This window comes from Lithobates pipiens, unplaced genomic scaffold (genome assembly GCF_037356315.1).
Source record: "Lithobates pipiens isolate NorthernLeopardFrog02 unplaced genomic scaffold, aLitPip1_a1.2 Scaffold_25, whole genome shotgun sequence".
Lineage (NCBI taxonomy): Eukaryota > Metazoa > Chordata > Amphibia > Anura > Ranidae > Lithobates > Lithobates pipiens.
The window spans coordinates 234,925,826-234,945,604 of NW_027507787.1; the positions used below are offsets into that span (position 1 = coordinate 234,925,826).

Sequence of the window (19,779 nt, forward strand, 5' to 3'; positions counted from 1 at the left end):
TGTTATAAATGAGATTGTACAATCAGATTGTATAGTGCTTCTAAAAGAAAAATGTAGTTTGATCTTTTGCTTTTAAAAATAAACGTGCAAACTGGAATGCAGGAAAAAGCTCCACAAGCTACTTTGCCACGTTTCTGTGAAATGCCCCTTGAAATGAAACGTGCATTTTTTTCAAAAATCGTTAGTGGTGAATGGGACCTTGCGTTGAATTTATGTGCATTTACATTGCAAAAAAAATGCCGCCTGCTCTACGTTTTTTTTTTTTTTTTGCATGCTTTTAACATAACTTTTGCTAGCGCACACGCGAAAGCGCATGGTAGCAGAAGTTTTGTGCGTTTCAGTGCAGCGGGAGTTAAAGGTTCTGTGTGATTTTTTTTTTTTCGCACGTAGGACAGCCCATTGAAATAAATTGGTTTCCCCAAACACAACGCGCAAAAACACATGCGCACCGTTGCACCCGCACAGCCCGATGACATGAATGACACCCCAAATGTGGCAAGTTTTTTGCGTTCCGTTAGAAAACTGCACAGAGCTCGACACTCACAAAAGGTGCAAGCGACCCGCCGCAACAAGTACACCCAAGGAGTATTCCACCAAATCAAGGGCACCCAGCAAGTAGCCTACCAGAATAAGGGCACCCTGCAAGTGACCTGGTGCAACAATGGCACCCTGCAAGCAACCGAACAGAATAAGGGTACACTGTTGAGTATCAAACTACAGCAAGGGCACCCTCATGCATCCCAGAAGGGCACCCAATGAGTATCCTAAAAGAACAAGGGCACCCTGCGAGTGACCTGACCCAACAAGGGCGCCCGGCGAGTGACCTGACGCAACAAGGGCGCCCGGCGAGTGACCTGACGCAACAAGGGCGCCCTGCGAGTGACCTGACCCAACAAGGGCGCCCTGCGAGTGACCTGACCCAACAAGGGCGCCCTGCGAGTGACCTGACCCAACAAGGGTGCCCTGCGAGTGACCTGACCCAACAAGGGCGCCCTGCGAGTGACCTGACCCAACAAGGGCGCCCTGCGAGTGACCTGACCCAACAAGGGCGCCCTGCGAGTGACCTGACCCAACAAGGGCGCCCTGCGAGTGACCTGACCCAACAAGGGCGCCCTGCGAGTGACCTGACCCAACAAGGGCGCCCTGCGAGTGACCTGACCCAACAAGGGCGCCCTGCGAGTGACCTGACCCAACAAGGGCACCCTGCGAGTGACCTGACCCAACAAGGGCACCCTGCGAGTGACCTGACCCAACAAGGGCCCCCTACGAGCGTCCCACACTAACAAGGGAACCCTGTGAGTGACCAACCACAAGGAGTGATCCACCACAACAAGGGTACCCTATGAATGACCTACCACAACAAGGGTACCCTATGAATGACCTACCACAACAAGGGCACCCTCCGAGTGACCCACCAGAACAAGCGCACCCTGCAAGCAACCCACCAGAACAAGGGCACCCTGCAAGCAACCCACCAGAACAAGCGCACCCTGCAAGCAAGCAACCCACCAGAACAAGCGCACCCTGCAAGCAACCCACCAGAACAAGCGCACCCTGCAAGCAACCCACCAGAACAAGCGCACCCTGCAAGCAACCCACCAGAACAAGCGCACCCTGCAAGCAACCCACCTGAACAAGAAAACCGCTGCAAGCTTTCCACTACAACAAGGGCACCCTGCGTGCGATCATCCCACCTGAACATGAGCATCCCGAGACAAATATCACCTTCTGCCTACGCTGCAAATGACCCATCACAACAAGGGCACCCTGCTAGCAACTCACCGCAATAAGGGCACCCTGAAAGCATCCCGCCCTAACAAGAGCACCCACTAGAACAAGGGAGAACAAAGGCACCTTGCAAGCATCCCACCACAACAAGGGCACCCTATGAGTGTCCCACTGCACGAGCACCCTGTGAGAAACCCACCCCAATATAGATACTCTGTGGCAGAACAAGGCCACCCTGTGAGAAACCCCCCCTAATTAGGGCACCCTGAAAGCGATCCACCACAACAAGGGCACCTTATGAATGACTCACCACAATGATCACCCTACGAGTGACCTACAACAAGGGCCCCCTACGAGCGTCCCACATTAACAAGGGAACCCTGTGAGTGACCAACCACAAGGAGTGATCCACCACAACAAGGGCACCCTACGAGTGACCCATCACAACAAGCACCCTACGAGTGACCTACAACAAGGGCCCCCTACGAGCGTCCCACTACAACAAGGGCACTCTGTGAGTGACCAACCACAACAAGGGCACCCTACGAGGGACCCACCACAACAAGGACACCCTACGAGGGACCCACCACAACAAGGACACCCTACGAGGGACCCACCACAACAAAGACACCCTACTATGAGTGACCCATCACAACAAGAGCACCCTACTATGAGTGACCCATCACAACAAGAGCACCCTACTATGAGTGACCCATCACAACAAGAGCACCCTACTATGAGTGACCCATCACAACAAGCACACCCTACGAGCCACCCAACACAACAAGGGCACCCTACGAGCGTCCGACTAGAAACAAGGGCACCCTACAAGCCACCCACCACAACAAGGGCACCCTACGAGCAACACAACAAGGGCACCGTACAAGCCACCCACCACAACTAGGGCACCCAACGAGCCACCCACTACAACAAGGGCACTTTACGAGCAGCCCACCACAACAAGGGCACTCTATGAGTGTCCAACTACAACAAGTGGACCCTGCGATCAACACATAACAAGGGCACCCTACGAGTGTCCCACCACAGCAAGTGCAGCCTGCAAGCGTCCCACCACAACATGTTAGCGATGTCAACCCAGGAGCATTTCCTGAGCTTTGTGTCCCCCCACAATAAGAGGAATCTCCCCTTCTGCCTCCTCTTGTCTTTTGTTGTCCTTTCAGCCTATGGCTGCTCCGGGTCCCTCCCAGCCTCTTCCTCCTCCTCCCCATCCCCTGTATTCATGAGAGCCAGAGTGAGCGAGGAGCAGCCCTAGAGAGCTGGAGGGGGAAGGGTGCAGGACAGGCCACCTCCTGGGCCTCATTGTGGGAGACATAGAGAAGGGGGGGAGTGTGAGAGGACTGGAAGGCTCCTGTAGGGACCCACCAGCACAGGGCCCAGCACACAACAGGCCAGGAGCAGCCATTGTTGAGGAAGAGAGCCCAGCAAACAAAGGCCCGGCCTCCCCTCCCAGCCTCCTGTCCCCTCAGCCTGCCATTATCTCCAGGCCCAAAGCCTGCAACCACATTGCATTCCAAACCTGACATTGGTTTTCTTGTTGTTTTTTTTTTTTTTTTAATTTTTGGATTTCCTCCCTCACGGCAGACATGTCTACGCTCCTGGTGTAGGGTTGTTTTCCCTTTATTTTTTCTCTTATCCCCCCCCCCCCCCCCCAATTCTGCTTTGGGTGCTTTGTTTCTTAAGGTAAGTGAATGCTTTTGTATGTAAGAGGGGGCAAGTGTGGGGGAGGGGGTCACTTTAAGGGGGTGCACCTACAAGTGACGGAGGCCTGGGAACGCATTGCATTGTATGTAAAATGGGGGAGGGGTAGTTGGGCTGGTGGTGGGTCACTTTAAGGGGGGGGGGGGGGGGAATTCACTTTAAACGGGTTTACCTACATGTGTCGGAAGCCTGTGTACACTTTGCTTTGTATGTGCAAACTGGTCACGGGGGAGGGGTAGTTGAGCTGGTTGGGGGGTCACTTTAAGGAGAGGGGTCACTTTAAGAGGGGTGCACCTACAAGTGACTGTGGCCTGCGAACGCATTGTATGTAAAACTGTCACCGAAGGTAAGGGAGGGGTAGTTGGGCTGGTTGGGGGTCACTTTAAGGAGGGGGGGTCACATTAAGGGGGTGCACCTACAAGTGACAGAGGCCTGCAAACGCATTGTATGTAAAATGGGGGAGGGAAAGTTGGGCTGGTTGGGGGTCACTTTAAGGGGGGGTCACTTTAAGGGGGTGCACCTACAAGCGACAGAGGCCTGCAAACTCATTGTATGTAAAACTGTCACCGAGGGGAGGGGTAGTTGGGCTGGTTGGGGGTCACTATAAGTCGGGGGGGTCACTTTAAGGGGGTGCGCCTACAGTTGATGGAGGCCTAAAATGCATTGTTTTGTATGTAATCCCTTCACTGAGGCATAGTTGGGCTGATTTGGGTAACCCTAAGGGAGGGGGGGTCACTTTAAAGGGTGCACCTACAGGTCACAGAGGCCTGTGAATGCATTGCTTTGTACGTAAAATGGGCAAGAGGGGGGTGGAAGAGGGGTCGTTGGGCTGATTGGGGTAATTCTAAAGGGGGGGCGGGGGGTCACTTTACCTACAGTAGGCCTGCAAACGCATTGCATTGTATGTATAACGGGCAACGTAAATGCAAAGAGGGCGGTTGGGCTGGCGGGGGACACTTTAAGGGGGTGCACCTACAAATGAGGAAGGGGGCTGCAAATGTATTGTTTTGTTTGTAAAATGGTGAAGGGGGGGGGTGAGCTGGTGGGGGGAGGTCACTTTAAGGGGGTCACCCGCAAGTGACGAACGCATCACTTTCCAGGCCTTTCATAACAATAAAGTTTGCGTTTCGACTTTTTTTTTTTTCTTAAAGCGATAGCGCGTCACTAAATCCAGCCTATTGGTTGTCGGAACCTGTCCCCCCCCAGTACTTTTTTTTATTTTGATTCTTGTATTTTTCTATTGGATATGTTCTGTGGTTGTATACGATTGTGAATCCTCCGGGAGCAATAACTTTTGATACGTACTGGATGCGCCCCCCCCCATTCCCCCGTGGAGGTGATTGGGCGATTGTACGTTCGCAGGGCGCACACATTGGCAGATGGGATGGATATTGCTCCTCCAGGAAGTACTGCTATGTGCGACTTGCGAACGTTCGGTTGGTTTGATAGAAAATTATAAATCTCAGTTGCAGAGATCGATATGTCTGGTGATGAACCATCGGGTTAAAAAAAAAAAAAAAATGTATATTACACACAATGCGTCCTTACAGCTGAATTCCAGGTGTCCTGTCACTTTAAATGCTTAGTTTGGGTCAGCTTGGCCCGAACAAAGTATTTCAAGTGACAGGACGCTTGAAATTCAGCATCCATGCTACAATCTTTGTACAATTCAGCTTTTTTACTTCTCAAAGCTTTGTAATATAATGACCTACCAATCAGACGGGCCCTTGTACCACATGGTTGGCGGTGGATCTGCCCGTACAATCGGGTTGTGATGTGTATGGTCTGCTCTAGCTGTATAAGCAGACAACCCGAGAGCGCAGGTGTTATTAGAACTGTAATGTCTGAGTATGCGGGACCGTCAGCTTAGGCGCCGTTTGTATTTTGTGTTGAGTGAACCCTGTGCGTTTTTTTTTTTTTACATTTTTGTTAAGCGATTTAACGTGCGTTTCTATGGGTTGCGCATAGGGCAGCCATTCACTTAACTGGGAGCTCCGGGACCATGTTTATTTTTTATTTTTTCCTCGAATCGAGCACATTGACATGATTTTTGCGTGTTTTGTTGTGCGACAATCACAGCAAAATCGCACTGCGTTTTGGATGCCATTAAGAAACATTGGCACCGCAAGCGTGTCGTGTTTTGCCGCAATTTTTGGACAGCCGGAATTTTTTTGCCTTGTGCCAGCAATGTTTTTTATTTTATGTGCAGTTTGCCATGACTTTAGTGCGTTTGTGAAAAAAAAAAAAGGAAAAAACGTTAGGGTGAGATTGTTTGTTTTTATTTATTTTTGCGACACTCGCACCATGTTTGGGGTACCATTATATAAACGGAACAGTAAGCGCTTCGCTAATTTTGCCGCAATTTTGGAACCACAGGCAGAATTTTGTGCCTTGAGCTAGGAACAATTTTTTATTTTTATTTTTTTTGGGCATGCGGTTTGACATGATTTTTGGTCATTTTTTGTGCGACAATCTCCCAGCCTATTAGGGTGCCATTAAAAAAATAATGGCACACGTGTTTTTCCGCAATTCTGAAACTACAGGCTGAATTGTGGCCTTGATCCGGGAGCATTTTTTTTTTTCTACATGATTTTTGAACGTCGCTTGTAACAAAATCGTTCTGCGATTGAGGTGCAGGGGCAATTTAGAATTGTGGGTACAGGCGGCGATTCTACCCATGATTCCAAATCGGTAAGTGTGCACGGGGCCTTGTAATGGTGAAAGGCGGAGGGGGAGGGGTGATGTACGACTTTCATTCAACAAAACATTTGTACCATATGAAACTTTTCCATCAAAACAATAACCCAATGTATCAAAACACACCGGAGCACTTTGTATGACTCGGCCTGAATGATTCTAAACCAATTTCCTCTCCTGTTGTACAACGCCACCAAATGTGTCAGCCCGTCATCCAATCGGCGCTCACCGCTATTCTGCCAGTGGCCACTTATGCCTGGATATTTGCAGACGTGTTTTAAATTGTCATTATTATTATCCCTTTTGCGCCGACCATACACAAATTTGCGTTCATGGCTTGAAGCTATACCGGGGTGATGCCGGTACCGGTTTTTACAGCAGGCAGTTGGCTTTTTCGTGATAACCAATGCAACTTAAAGTAGTTAGCAATGGGGGGCACCCAAGCAGGCGCGCTCCCTAGTCGCTGCTCTATTTGTCCCCCTCCTCCTCTCTCGCCCCCCTCCTCCTCCTCTCTCTCTGGCCCCCCCTCCTCCTCCTCTCTCTCGGCCCCCCCCCCCCCCCCCCTCCTCCTCTCTCTCGGCCCCCCCCCCCCTCCTCTCTCTCGGCCCCCCCCCCCCCCCTCCTCTCTCTCTCGGCCCCCCCCCTCCTCCTCTCTCTCGGCCCCCCCCTCCTCCTCTCTCTCGGCCCCCCCCCCTCCTCCTCTCTCTCGGCCCCCCCCCCTTCCTCCTCTCTCTCGGCCCCTCCCCCCCCTTCCTCCTCTCTCTCGCCCCCCCCTTCCTCCTCTCTCTCGCCCCCCTTCCTCCTCTCTCCCGCCCCCCCCTCCTCCTCCTCTCTCGCGCCCCCCCCCTCCTCCTCCTCCTCTCTCGCGCCCCCCCCCCCTCCTCCTCCTCTCTCCGCGCCCCCCCCTCCTCCTCCTCCTCTCTCGCGCCCCCCCCCTCCTCCTCCTCCTCTCTCTCGCGCCCCCCCCCCCTCCTCCTCCTCTCTCTCGCGCCCCCCCCTCCTCCTCCTCCTCTCTCTTGGCGCCCCCCCCCTCCTCCTCTCTCTCGCGCCCCCCCCCTCCTCCTCCTCTCTCTCGCGCCCCCCCCTCCTCCTCCTCTCTCTCGCGCCCCCCCCCCTCCCTCCTCCTCTCTCTCGCGCCCCCCCCCTCCTCCTCCTCTCGTTCGCCCCCCCCCCCCCCCTCGTAGATGTGTGTTGTTAATGGCAGCCCAATCGCAGGTAGCAACCACGCGTTTTGCTGCACGTCAAAACATAGTACAAAGTCGCACTGAAAAAGACTCAACGCTCCACATGGTACTTTAGGGCATTTTTCACACACAGGGGTAGTCCTTTCATGTAAATGGTCTGCTGTAGGCATGACATGGAATTTAACATGTGAAAAATTAGATTGGGAATGCATGTTCCCGCTACGCTCGGGTGTGACTGGAGCCTTGAAGCGGCTTCACGCTGCCCTGACCTGCGATTTTGCTAAAGTGTAGCTAGCCTGTCTTTTTCATGCGATTGAGCTGCGCTTTTCCATATATTTCTATGAAGTCCTGCGTTTGTGCGGTTTCAGACAGCATACCAAAACTTCCGCACGCTGCATATTCGGCGCGCTTTATAAAACTGTAACAAAACCGGTTTTATTTTATTTTTATTTTTCCCCAGGGAAAAAAATAAATTGAAAGATCAAATTTTCACGTGTACGCCTAATATTTAAATGTCGGAGCATGAAATGATGGGCATAATTATTTATTGCGTTGGAAAGAGTTATTTGTAGTAAGTGTTATGACAAATACTGGCAAGGGCTTCTGATTGGTTGCTGGATCTCTCGCTAAAACTAATAAAAAAATAAAAATAAAGTAAAAATATTTCATAGATATATATAGAGATATTATATATTTATTTATTATTAGGAAGTCTAAGCAACTGATCATAAACTTAAAAAAAAAAATAATAAAGATGAACTTCTCTTTTTTTTGGGGGGGGGGGGGTTTGATTAGTTCCTGGGCCTCCTTTAAAAAAAAATCCATATAGGAGATATATAAATTATTAAATATTTTGATTTTTGTGTGTAGTCTTTAAATGCACCATCTAGTGCGCAAAAGTCCATCACAGCTTTCCATTGTCAAAATGTTAGCTCCACCATAGCTCTATATAAATATATATTATTATTTTTTTTTTAATAGGGAGACCAAGCAAAAGATCATAAACCTAAAAAAATAAAGTTTTTTTTTTTTTTTTTTTTTGGGGGGGGGTGGTTAGTAGCTGGGTCTCCTTTTTAAAAAAAAAATATATACACAGTGTTGTTATAATAATATTTTTTTCTTTGTGTGTGTAGTCTTTAAATGCACCATCTAGTGCGCAAAAAGTCCATCACAGTTTTGCATTGTCAAAATGTGGAAGCTATCATTGCTCTACCTGTATACATGGCCTGCCATTGATCTTCTGCCTCCAGCCTCCCTACAGCGATCCAGGCATGCATGGGTTAAAGAGACCAGCTCAGAGGAAGCTAGTGATAGTAATCCCCCCTCCCCCCTCTTTTTTTTTTTTTTTTTCTTTTTTTTTTTTTCTTTTTCAGTCCCATCCCCCCTCTTCTGGTGGCTTTATGGCAGCTTTGATAATCTCTCCTTGCTAAAACAAGTGGTGAAAATAAACAATTGCATCCTGCTGCAGAAAATGTCCAAATCTGCTAATCAATCCTCCCACGATTATTAGCCAAGCTTCAGGAAATTTTCACAGGGTGCTAACGACTGGCAAGCTGAGTGATCAATTAGCCGATTTTTATTTAAAAAAACTGTCAGCCGATCATTGTTACTTTTGCAAGCTGCTTTTTTTTTTTTTTATTTTTTTTTTTTTTTTTTTTTAGGACTTTATCTGATATATATATATATATATATTCATGTAAAAAATATCAGTAGTCAAAATAAACATACCATGTAACAAATCCCTAAAGAGAAAAACATTTTTTTAATATAATTATATATATATATATATATATATATATATATATATATTAAAAAAATGTTTTTCTCTTTAGGGATTTGTTACATGGTATGTTTATTTTGACTACTGATATTTTTTACATGATTGAGATATATATATATATAATATTTTTATTAAACAGTTTGTGCAGCGCTTTCCAATAGGTCTATTACTACCTACTACTGTATTTTACATTCACTGGACAAATTAAAAATAAATATGCAGAACACATAACACCTTAAAGCCCCCTTCACGCTTCTTCCCGATACATGATTATCTGTGCCACATAGGGCCCGCCCATTCATTTCACATTGTCGCCCAAAAAGAAGCTCCTGCTCCTTTTTCAGGCAACAAGCTTCACACGGTTTACTGCAGTTGCCGTGTGACAATCGCAGCAGAAATGCATCACATTTGGGGTTACTGTTAATAAAGCAGGGGTGTCCACATCAATTTAACCGTGGGCCGCATCAGCATTTTTGGCCAGTTTTATCTGTAAGATTACGGTATATAAATTTTATCCAGGGCTTTTTTTTTCTCTCAAATAGGTGCAGGAACTCAACTGCGCTCCCGCCGAACTGCGTTGAACAGTGGATGTGGCCAAACTGCACTGACAGCAGGAGGATCTTAAAGAAGTGTTAAATATCAAGAGTGCATTAAAGCGGTGTTCCACTTAAAAAAAATAAAAAAAAATAAAAGTCAGCTGCTATAAATACTGCAGTTACTGACTTTTAATAATCGGACTCTCGCCTGTCTCAGGGTCCAGCGATGTGGGGGAACAAAGCCCCGCTTGTCTCCCCTCCTCTCTGCGGCACCAGCATTGTCACTGTGGGCACCCGGCTGTGGCTTCACAGCCAGGCATGCACTGCGCATTTGCGAGCCGCACAGCGCACTGTGACTGGCCGGGCAATCATCTGGGACTTGTGCCAGATGATTGCCGAAAGAAGGGGGGAGAGATGAACTTCCGGCACCGCGGTGGCCTGGGAAGGAAGTTGGAGATGGAACTCTCTAAAAAGAGGGTTTCTGCCCCCCCCCCCCCCCCCCAAAAAAAAAATTGACATGCAAAATGTGGCATGTCAGGGGGTCACCTTCCCTTAAAGCGGAAGTTCAATTTTTGGGTGGAACTCCGCTTTAAGTGCCGAGTTCATGGGTGCGCCGTGTACGGAGTGCTGAGTTCAGGGGCATGCCGTGTACCGAATGCCGAGTGCAGGGATGCAAAACATAGAGTTCAGGGGTGGTATTGAGGGTTACTGCACTCTGTGCTGATTAGTGATGTATTGAAGACTACACCTTGTTCCTGGGTAAGGGACAATTGCTGTCTAGGAGCCTCCTGTGGCTGCTTTTATGTCCGTTTGCTATAGAGTTGTACTTGTTTGTGATGCATCTTTGATTGTGATGTCTGAATCCTTGTCGTTGGGTTCTTATGACGGCCACAGCTTCATAGTCTTCTGTTCTTGGTTGGGTTCCTCTCCTCATGGAAAGATTACCAGGATTTTATTTTTTATTCCACCCAGAATTGCCCTACATGGGTGTATGTATACTCATTAAATGAGTGTTGACCAATCTGGCAGATCTCCTGAAGAAGTAGCTTGGCGAAGCCATGAAATGGCTTGTCTTCAACATTACAGAAAAGTCCAGTTAAATTTGACTAAACACTACTAACTATAAAAGACAATGGTTTCCATAACTGACAGAAGAGCTATTTCTGTATTATGCAGGCTCCTTAGTTGGTGTTTGTTTGGGGTTGCTTGCAAGACATTGGTGGTCATTGAGAAGATTTCTCCTTACAGTAGTAGTCAATGGGGGGGGGGGGGGGGGAATGTTCTGTAATGGTGAAGATGTTTTGAGGCGTCTCAAACCGCAGCTTGAAGGACTGAAAATGTGGCTTTTAGAGAAGCTTAAAAATGGTTGGTCACACTCATCTGGACTTGTTCTATAAGGCTGAAGGTGTTTCGTAGCTTCTCCAAGGAAGTGACTTGGCGAAGGCTGAAGAAGTGGCTTGGCAAAGCCATGAAATGTTTTCTCCAACGTTACAGCAAAAGTCCAGTTAAATATGACTAACCACTGCTTTGCCACTTACCATTGTCTGCCACTTACTATAGCAGACAATGGTTTCCTGAACTGGCTCCGTAGTTGTTGGTGTTAGTGGAATGCTCTTGCAAGACATTGGTGGTCATTGAAGATTTTCCTTACAGTATTAGTCAATGGGGAAAAAATTTTTTTTTCTTACAGCTAGCTAAAAAGATCAGTGTTGTCAGTGGTTACTTATCCCTGAGGCAGAATTTGCTAATTCCTCAACTCCTAACAACCTCTGGACGAACCCAGGCTGGTCTTGCTAGTAGTGGTTATTCGTATTCAACTGGACTTGTTCTGCAATGTTGAAGTTGTTTTGGTAGCTTCTCCAAGCTACTTCTTCAGTTCCTAAAGACATGATGTACAGAAGCTTCAGGAACTGAAGTGACTTGGAGAAGCTTGGTAGATACATACATTCATCTGGACTGGTTCTGTAATGTTAAAGATGTTTTTGTAGTGTCTCAAGACGACTTCTTCAGTTCCAAAAAAAAAAAGGGGGGCCAAGAGAATCTTGAAGGACTGTAGAAGTGGCTTTTAGAGAAGCTTAATAATGCTTGGTCACATTCATCTGGACTTATTCTGTAATGCTGAAAGTGTTTCGTAGCTTCTCCAAGACTCTTCAGTTCCTGAAGAAGTGGCTTGGCAAAGCCATGAAAAGTCTTCTCTTCAACGTTACAGAAAAGTCCAGTTGCATGTGACTAACCACTGCTAGCTGTTGCACTGCTAGTTGGTTTTCAGGTGTCTCTTGTAAGACATTGTTGGTCATTGAGAAGATTTCGTCTTACAGTTGTAGTCAAAAAAAAAAAAAATTCTTTCAGATAGTTAAAAAGATTGGTGTTGTCAATGGTTAATTATCCCCGAGGCGGAAATTGCCCATTCCTCAAGAACCCATAACAACCTCTAGAGGAAAATAGTAAAAACAGTGTAGCGCTTCAATAATAATAAATGTGATCAACATAAATTATAGAAATAATAATATGACAAAAATCGCATAAATATAAATGCCTAGAGATAAAAGTCCAACATTAGGCGCTCATTCCACTATGTAGCTGGCATAGGGGTGACCAAACCGTCACAGAGGAGGAAAATGGTGTACTAGGCGAATGTATTCATGTGGATCTGCTTGACTGTGAACATCAGAGAAAAGTAGATAAATACTTCTTACCGGAACAGTTGGACTCACACAGTCATATGACGGTTGAGTCTAGAAGGCTTGAGGTCACAATCTGGGACCAAGGAGTGTAAGGAGGGAGGTCTGTTGAGCTGATGGAAGAGCTCCGGGCGGTTGTAGGCTCAATGATGGATCCTTTCAGATGGAACGTCAAAGTAATCAAGCTCAGACGCAGCCCATTGTGCCAATACTCCAATCTCCCCCGAATGGGGAGGGGGATGTTGTGAAGTTTTAAACCAAAAGAATGGAGAAAAAGAAAAAGAAAAAAAGGCTCCACATGGTGCGGGTCAAACGGTATAAAAAAATGTTGGTTTATTGAAGTCAAAAGATAATTAAGGACTTGGTGATCACATAAAAAACAAAATAAGATTAAAAGCAATGTGGGGTGCCAACAGCTCGCCCAACGCGTTTCGACATATGTGTCTTCAACAGGGGCATGAACATGCCCCTGTTGAAGACACATATGTCGAAACGCGTTGGGCGAGCTGTTGGCACCCTACATTGCTTTTAATCTTATTTTGTTTTTTATGTGATCACCAAGTCATTAATTATCTTTTGACTTCAATAAACCAACATTTTTTATACCGTTTGACCCGCACCATGTGGAGCCTTTTTTTCTTTTTCTTTTTCTCCATTCTTTTGGTTTAAAACTTCACAACATCCCCCTCCCCATTCGGGGGAGATTGGAGTATTGGCACAACGGGCTGCGTCTGAGCTTGATTACTTTGACGTTCCATCTGAAAGGATCCATCATTGAGCCTACAACCGCCCGGAGCTCTTCCATCAGCTCAACAGACTCCCTCCTTACACTCCTTGGTCCCAGATTGTGACCTCAAGCCTTCTAGACTCAACCATCATATGACTGTGTGAGTCCAACTGTTCCGGTAAGAAGTATTTATCTACTTTTCTCTGATGTTCACAGTCAAGCAGATCCACATGAATACATTCGCCTAGTACACCATTTTCCTCCTCTGTGACGGTTTGGTCACCCCTATGCCAGCTACATAGTGGAATGAGCGCCTAATGTTGGACTTTTATCTCTAGGCATTTATATTTATGCGATTTTTGTCATATTATTATTTCTATAATTTATGTTGATCACATTTATTATTATTGAAGCGCTACACTGTTTTTACTATTTTACCTGTCGAACTTTGTTTGTTTTTTGGTGTTGGCTGCTGTTGTGGCTGTTGTGGCCATTTTTTCACAAACTATAGCGCAGTGTTTTCCCTTTAATTGTAACCTCTAGAGGAACCCTAGTTGAGAGAGGCTGGTATTGCTGGTAGTGGTTATTCTCATTCAACTGGACGTGCTGTAATGTTGATGTTTTGTAGCTTCTCCAAGTCACTTCAGTTTCTGAAGATATGGTGTTACAGAAGCTTCAGAAACTGAAATGACTTGGAGAAGCTTGGTAGTTGCATACATTCATCTGGACTGGTTCTGTAATGTTAAAGATGTTTTGTGGTGTCTCAAAACCACTTCTTCAGTTCCTTAAAAAAAAAAAGTGGCCCAGAGAAGTTTGAAGGACTGAAGTGGCTTTTAGAGAAGCTTAATAATGGTTGGCCACATTCATCTGGACTCGTTCTGTAATGCTGAAAGTGTTTCATAGCTTCTCCGAGACTCTTCAGTTACTGAAGAAGTGGCTTGGCGAAGGCTGAAGTGGCTTGGCGAAGTCATGAAAAAGTCTTCCCTTCAACATTAAAGTCCAGTTGATTGTGACTAAACACTGCTAGCTATAGAGGAAAATGGTTTCTATAACTGCCAGAAGAGGTATTGATGTATTCTGCAGGCTCCTTAGTTTGGTGTCTTTTATAAGACATAGGAGGTCATAGAGAAGATTTCTCTTTACAGTAGTAGTCAGTGGGGGGAAAATGATCTTGCAGATGGCTAAAAAGATCAATGGTATCAGTGGTTACTTATCCAGAAGGCAGGAACTGCTCAAGAACCCCTAACAACCTCTGGTGGGATGCTAGTTGAGAGAGGCTGGTATTGCTAGTAATGGTTTTTCAACTGGACTTGTTTGGTAAAGTTGAAGACAGTTTGTAGCTTCCTCTAGCCACTTCTTCAGTTCCTAAAAACGTGGCCTTCAGAAGCTCCAGGAACTGAAGAAGTGGCTCGGAGAAGCTTAGTATTTACATTCATCTGGACGCGTTCCGTAATGTTGATGTTTTTCATAGCTTCTTCTAGCCACTTCTTTCGTTCCTGGAGATGGGGCTTGCAGAAGCTTCAAGAACTGAAGTGACTTGGAAAGCTTAGTAATTGGTTACATACATTCATCTGTACTTCATGATTATAGTGTCTCAAAACAACTTCAGTTCCTAAAAAAGTGACCTGGAGAAGCTTGAAGGACTGACAAAGTGGCTTGGAGCAGCTTAATAATGGTACTTGGTCACACTCATCTGGACTTTGTTCTGTAATGTTGAAGATGTTTTGTAGCTTCTCTAAGCACTTCTTCAGTGCCTGAAGAAGTGGCTTGGTGAGGGCCGGATAAGTGGCCTGGAGAAGCCATGAAAAGTCTTCTCCAACATTACAGAAAAGTCCAGTTGCAAGTGACTAAGCACTGCTAGCTAAGGAAGGCAATGGTTTCCATAACTGTGAAAAGTGGGGTATTTATGTATTAGGCAGGCTCCGTAGTTTGGTGTCTCCTATGAGACGTTGACCGGCATGTCGTTATAGGATCCTGGCATTTGTTTTCAGTGCCAGCTTCCTGAAGCTTAAGACGTTAACAGCAGGAGCCCACATCACTCCAGGAAAGGAAGTGGAAGCCCACATCCACAGCCTGTAGGAGTATTTCTTACACGCTGTCACTATACACAAGTCCTCCTCCTGTCTCCAGCCTGTAAGATGTGATGATTTTTCGGTCCTCAGACAGCTGCTGCAGCTGGGCGGGTGCACCCAGTGGTACGAACATTTAGGGCATTATGCAACCCGGTATGGACATTCAGCCCTGGGCACATACTAACAGCACTCAGTGCACCGTCTATTTGCAGCAGTTTTAAACCTCTCAACTAGGTGTGGGGCTGGATGGTGCACCTGTACCTTCCTCTTCTACCTAAAATGCTGGAGTCTTATGTTCCGGAAACGTCGAAATTTGGAATGTGTGTAAAGTTTTATTTTAGATAAAGACATGAAGAGCCTCTGCTGGTTGTACTTTAATCCTTTTGTGGGATCTTCATAAAGGAAGATTTCAGATAAATAAGAGGAAGCTGGAAATAATTGGAATTGAAGATAAGATTTTACGTTGTTGCCATATTGTGTTGGTGCTCCTTCCTGCCTAGTTCTTCTTTAGACCCCTTTCACACTGGGGCGTTTTCAGGCGCTTTAGAGTTAAAAAAAGCGCCTGTAAAGCGCTTGAAAGAAGCCTCATCTGCAGTCCCAATGTGAAAGCCCAAGTGCTTTAAGAGCCCTTTCACAATGTCAGCGCCCGAAAAACACTCGTAAAGCGCTGCTTAAACTAGCAGCGCTTTACTAGCGTTTTTCGAGCGTTATTGGGGTGCTTTTAACCCCTGCTAGTGGCCAAATAAAGGGTTAAAAGCACCCACAAAATGCTGCTGCCAATAGCGTTTTTCAGGCGCTTTTCATGCGTTTTACAGGCGCTTCCCATTGATTTCAATGGGAAGGGGCGCTTTAGGAGCGTTGAATGAATGAAATACTTGTATAGCGCACAATGCGAACTGAATCGCCTCTAGGCGTTGTTATTCACCGCTCCAAAAGCGCTGCAAAGAACCTGCTTGCAGGACTTTTTTTGACGCCCTGCCAGCGCAGCGCCTCAGTGTGAAAGCACTCGGGCTTTCACATTGGGATTGCCAGTTTCGGCTTCTTTCAGGCGCTTTTTTTTTTTTTTTCAACGCTAAAGCGCATGAAAAACGCCCCAGTGTGAAAGGGGTCTTAGTTCTCACTGTAAGGCAGGCCATAGATGATGATGCTTTTTTCTTTCCTGCAAACATGGGTTGCAGGAAAGACCCGTTTACGTTTCCTCGACCCGTTTACGTTTCCTCGACCCGTTTACGTTTCCTCGACCCGTTTACGTTTCCTCGACCCGTTTACGTTGTAGTTCTAGAAAAGTTTTGCTTTGTAGGCTTTTAGATAATTTAGTAATTTATGAAGTCTCTACTATACTCTCGCACCTCTATGGACTCTTCCGTAGCAGACATATTGTGTTATTCATCTTCGAGCTCGGAGTGTGGGAACATTCTCCAGCACGGCAGCCGGCGGGTTTTATTAAGTGCGCCTATTGTTACCTGTGAAGGTTTGGCACTGTGACTATTGTTGTAATTCACCTTGAATGTTGTCGGTGTGCACGTCACGTCTATGTATAACATATATTTCTGAGAGACACAATGCACTACAGACTACTATAGTAATCTATAGCAACCAACCTCCACGCATCTTTCTTTGACGTGATAACCCTGATCTAAAAACTCGTTATTTATATCAAGCCAGAAGTTTGTGCAGGGATTTACAAAATAAAAAGGAGATGGCACAGTTCTAATACAAGAGGTTTAGAAGGACGCTGCTCGTGAGAGCTTACAATCTAAAAGGGAGACGAAGTGATACAAAATGTAGTAACTGAGGAGATGAGCAAATGGAAGAATTAAAAGTTCAGTTTTTAGGTTGAGGTGGGATAGACTTCTCTTTAAAAAAAGGGGGGGGGGGTTTCGGGGATCCCCCTAAAGCCAGGCAGGGTAGAAGATAGCTGGACAAGATTGAGTTGGGGAGTGCCAGATGAAGGGAGAGGTTCTGGAGAAGGCTTGCGGGCAATCATGGGAGGAGGCGACAAGGGCGCTAGAGAGGAGGTCTTGTGAGAACCAAAGAGAACAGTTTGGAGATATTGGGGTAGGGAGTTCCAGAGCATTGAAGATGCTCTGAACGAATTGGGGTATGGTGTGCCAAGGGATGGGAGAGGTCTGGACACGTTGTGGTATGGTGTGCCAGAGGATGAGAGAGGTTCTGGAGAAGTCCTGGGGTTAAGCGTGGGAGAAGGTGATGAGGGGGGTAGAGAGGAGGAGGTCTTGTGAGGACCAAAGAGAATGGTTTGGACAAATTAGGGGAAGGAAGTTCAAGAGGATGGAGGAGGCTTGGCATGTAGAAGAGACTCAGGGGCTGGAGGATGGATCCACAGTACCTAATTGGGGACCAGGCGTTCCAACTCCTGGAAGAGTGTAAAAAAGTTTCTTCGGAGGTCATGTACAATGCCCATCAGGGCTGCTGATCAGGCAGTACAGCCAGCCCTCCTGTACTGGGCCCGGGCCCAGGCACCTACTGAGCAGGAGGGCCGGCTGTACTGTCATATTGCAGGCACCGATCTTCTTCTGCCTCCCCCTGAAGCGCTGCCAGCTTCTCCTCCTCTCCCTCTCTTTGGCTGCACTACAGGGGGGATTGGATCTAGCACTTACGCCCCTTCCATCTGCTGTCCAGTCCCCCTGTTTCAGGGCGCAGAGCGGGTAAGGGCTGTTAAATGTAATTTACTGACCCTATCCTTTCCTGAATGAACAGAGTGAACGATCGGTACCAATCAACTCTGTGTCCATTCATCACTAAAGCATAGTCAACTGTGTTGACTATGCTTCAGTTTGTGAATGTGCTGGAACCTTCAAAGCATTTCCTATTCATTAATCTGTGCAGCAGAGGTTGCAGAGAAAGGGACTGATAAATCTATGTCCTTAGTCACTTTCAGCTGGGCTGCATGGTGCCCTGTGAGTTCTAACAGCAGCCGTGCTGCCCATGCATGGCCAGATGCTTGTTTTCTTGTAGCTAGAAGGTAGTTGCACATGCACGGTGTGTTTTTTGTGTTCGCTGTGGGTGGATGGGGTGATACGTGGGTATGTTGGGGCACAACGGGACAGCAGTAGCCATCAGGTCAAGCATGAAGCTGTGGCCCACTGGTTGCCAGGCACTAATCTGGAGCATGTGTGCAGTGAGGGGGAAGCCCTCCCTTACCACTGTGCCCTGGGCAGTAGCCCTTCCTGCCCATGATATTTTGATATAGTTATATTGATCCAAGCTAGACCAACTTAACTCTGTATATACCATATCAGTGGGATCCCTCTAGAACAGGGGTCTCCAAACTTTCTAAACAAAGGGCCAGTTTACTGTCCTTCAGACTTTAGGTCGGCTGAACTGTGGCCATCAGGATTAGAAAATGTCCCAATGTCATTTGGAGTAAACCATGCCCTATCTTTGGTGTTAGTGAGGGGAATTGAGCCCCATTGTTGGTGTCATTGGGCCCCAATGTTTTTGTCTTTGATAGGAATTGTGCTCCACTGTTGGTGTCATTGGCAGGAATTGTGCCCAATTTTTGCTGTCATTGGAAGGAATTGTGCCCAATTTTTGGTGTCAGACAGAGGAATTGTTCCCTATTGTCTGTGTCATTGGTAGGAATTGGGCCTAAACATTGGTGTCATTGGACCCCAATGTTTGTGTCTTTCATAGGAATTTGGCCCTATCATTGGTAGGAGTTGTGCCTTTTTTTTTTTTTTATGTCATTTGGAGGAATTGTGCCCACTTGTCTGGGTCATTGGTAAGAACTATGAGGAATTGTGGCCCATTTTTGGTGTCATTTGGGAGGAATTGTGGCCCATTTTTGGTGTCATTTGGGAGGAATTGTGGCCCATTTTTGGTGTCATTTGGGAGGAATTGTGGCCCATTTTTGGTGTCATTTGGGAGGAATTGTGGCCCATTTTTGGTGTCATTTGGGAGGAATTGTGGCCCATCTTGGTGTCATTGGGAGGAATTGTGGCCCATTTTTGGTGTCTTTGGGCCCCATTGTTATTGGGAGGAACTGTTCCCCATCATTGGTAGGAATTGTGCTCCTTCATTAGTGTCCGTGAATGAAATGGCGCCCTAAGGGCCAGATAAAAGTGAAGGACCGCCGTTTGTAGACCACTGCTCTAGAAGCTGGAAATCGCAGTACAGACGCCACTACTGCGGTGATCTCTCCCAGATTCTGGATCCTGTACTTGACGACTGCCCTGATGCATTGTGAACACAGGAGGCCAGGCAATGTGTGGCGTGGGCGTGGGCGCCATCCCGAGAATGCTTTGCATTTTATTAATGAATACAAAGCTTACTAGATATGACTCTTCTTTTTGCAGAGAGCTTCTTTCACATTTCTTTTTTCTCGTGGTCCGATAGTTTTGTTTTGTGGCCCCGTGTCTTCTCTCCCACACCCTTCCTCCCGCCGGAGCTCCGATGGACGCTCACCCGGTCACTTCTATTTTCAGACTTGTCTTCCCAATCACAGCTGTTCCTTCATTCAGGCTTTGCTGGCAGCAGTAGTATCTCCCCTCTGGTTAGGACATGTATCTGACCAGTCTCTGGTAACCATAGATGTGCCTGGGAGCCCTGGAGGGTTATGGAACGCATACCGGCACAGAGCTGCTTTTCAGGACTGAATATGACCATTGGAAAAAGTCACATCCTCAAATAGTCGC

General features: G+C 46.8%; 1 protein-coding gene across 9 annotated transcripts in view; it reads left to right on the forward strand.

Annotated features, from left to right (window-relative positions):
* The window catches only part of LDB1 (LIM domain binding 1), a 260,494-nt gene that overhangs the window by 184,366 nt on the left and 56,349 nt on the right, over positions 1-19,779 (forward strand). Inside the window, exon 1 of one of the 9 annotated variants that reach the window (XM_077455669.1) lies at positions 2,966-3,429. The exons of the other annotated variants lie outside the window; for them this stretch is intronic. The gene's annotated coding sequence lies outside the window, so the exon portion shown is untranslated. Of the gene's footprint in view, positions 1-2,965; positions 3,430-19,779 lie in introns of those variants that run through there. 9 annotated transcript variants of the gene reach the window in all.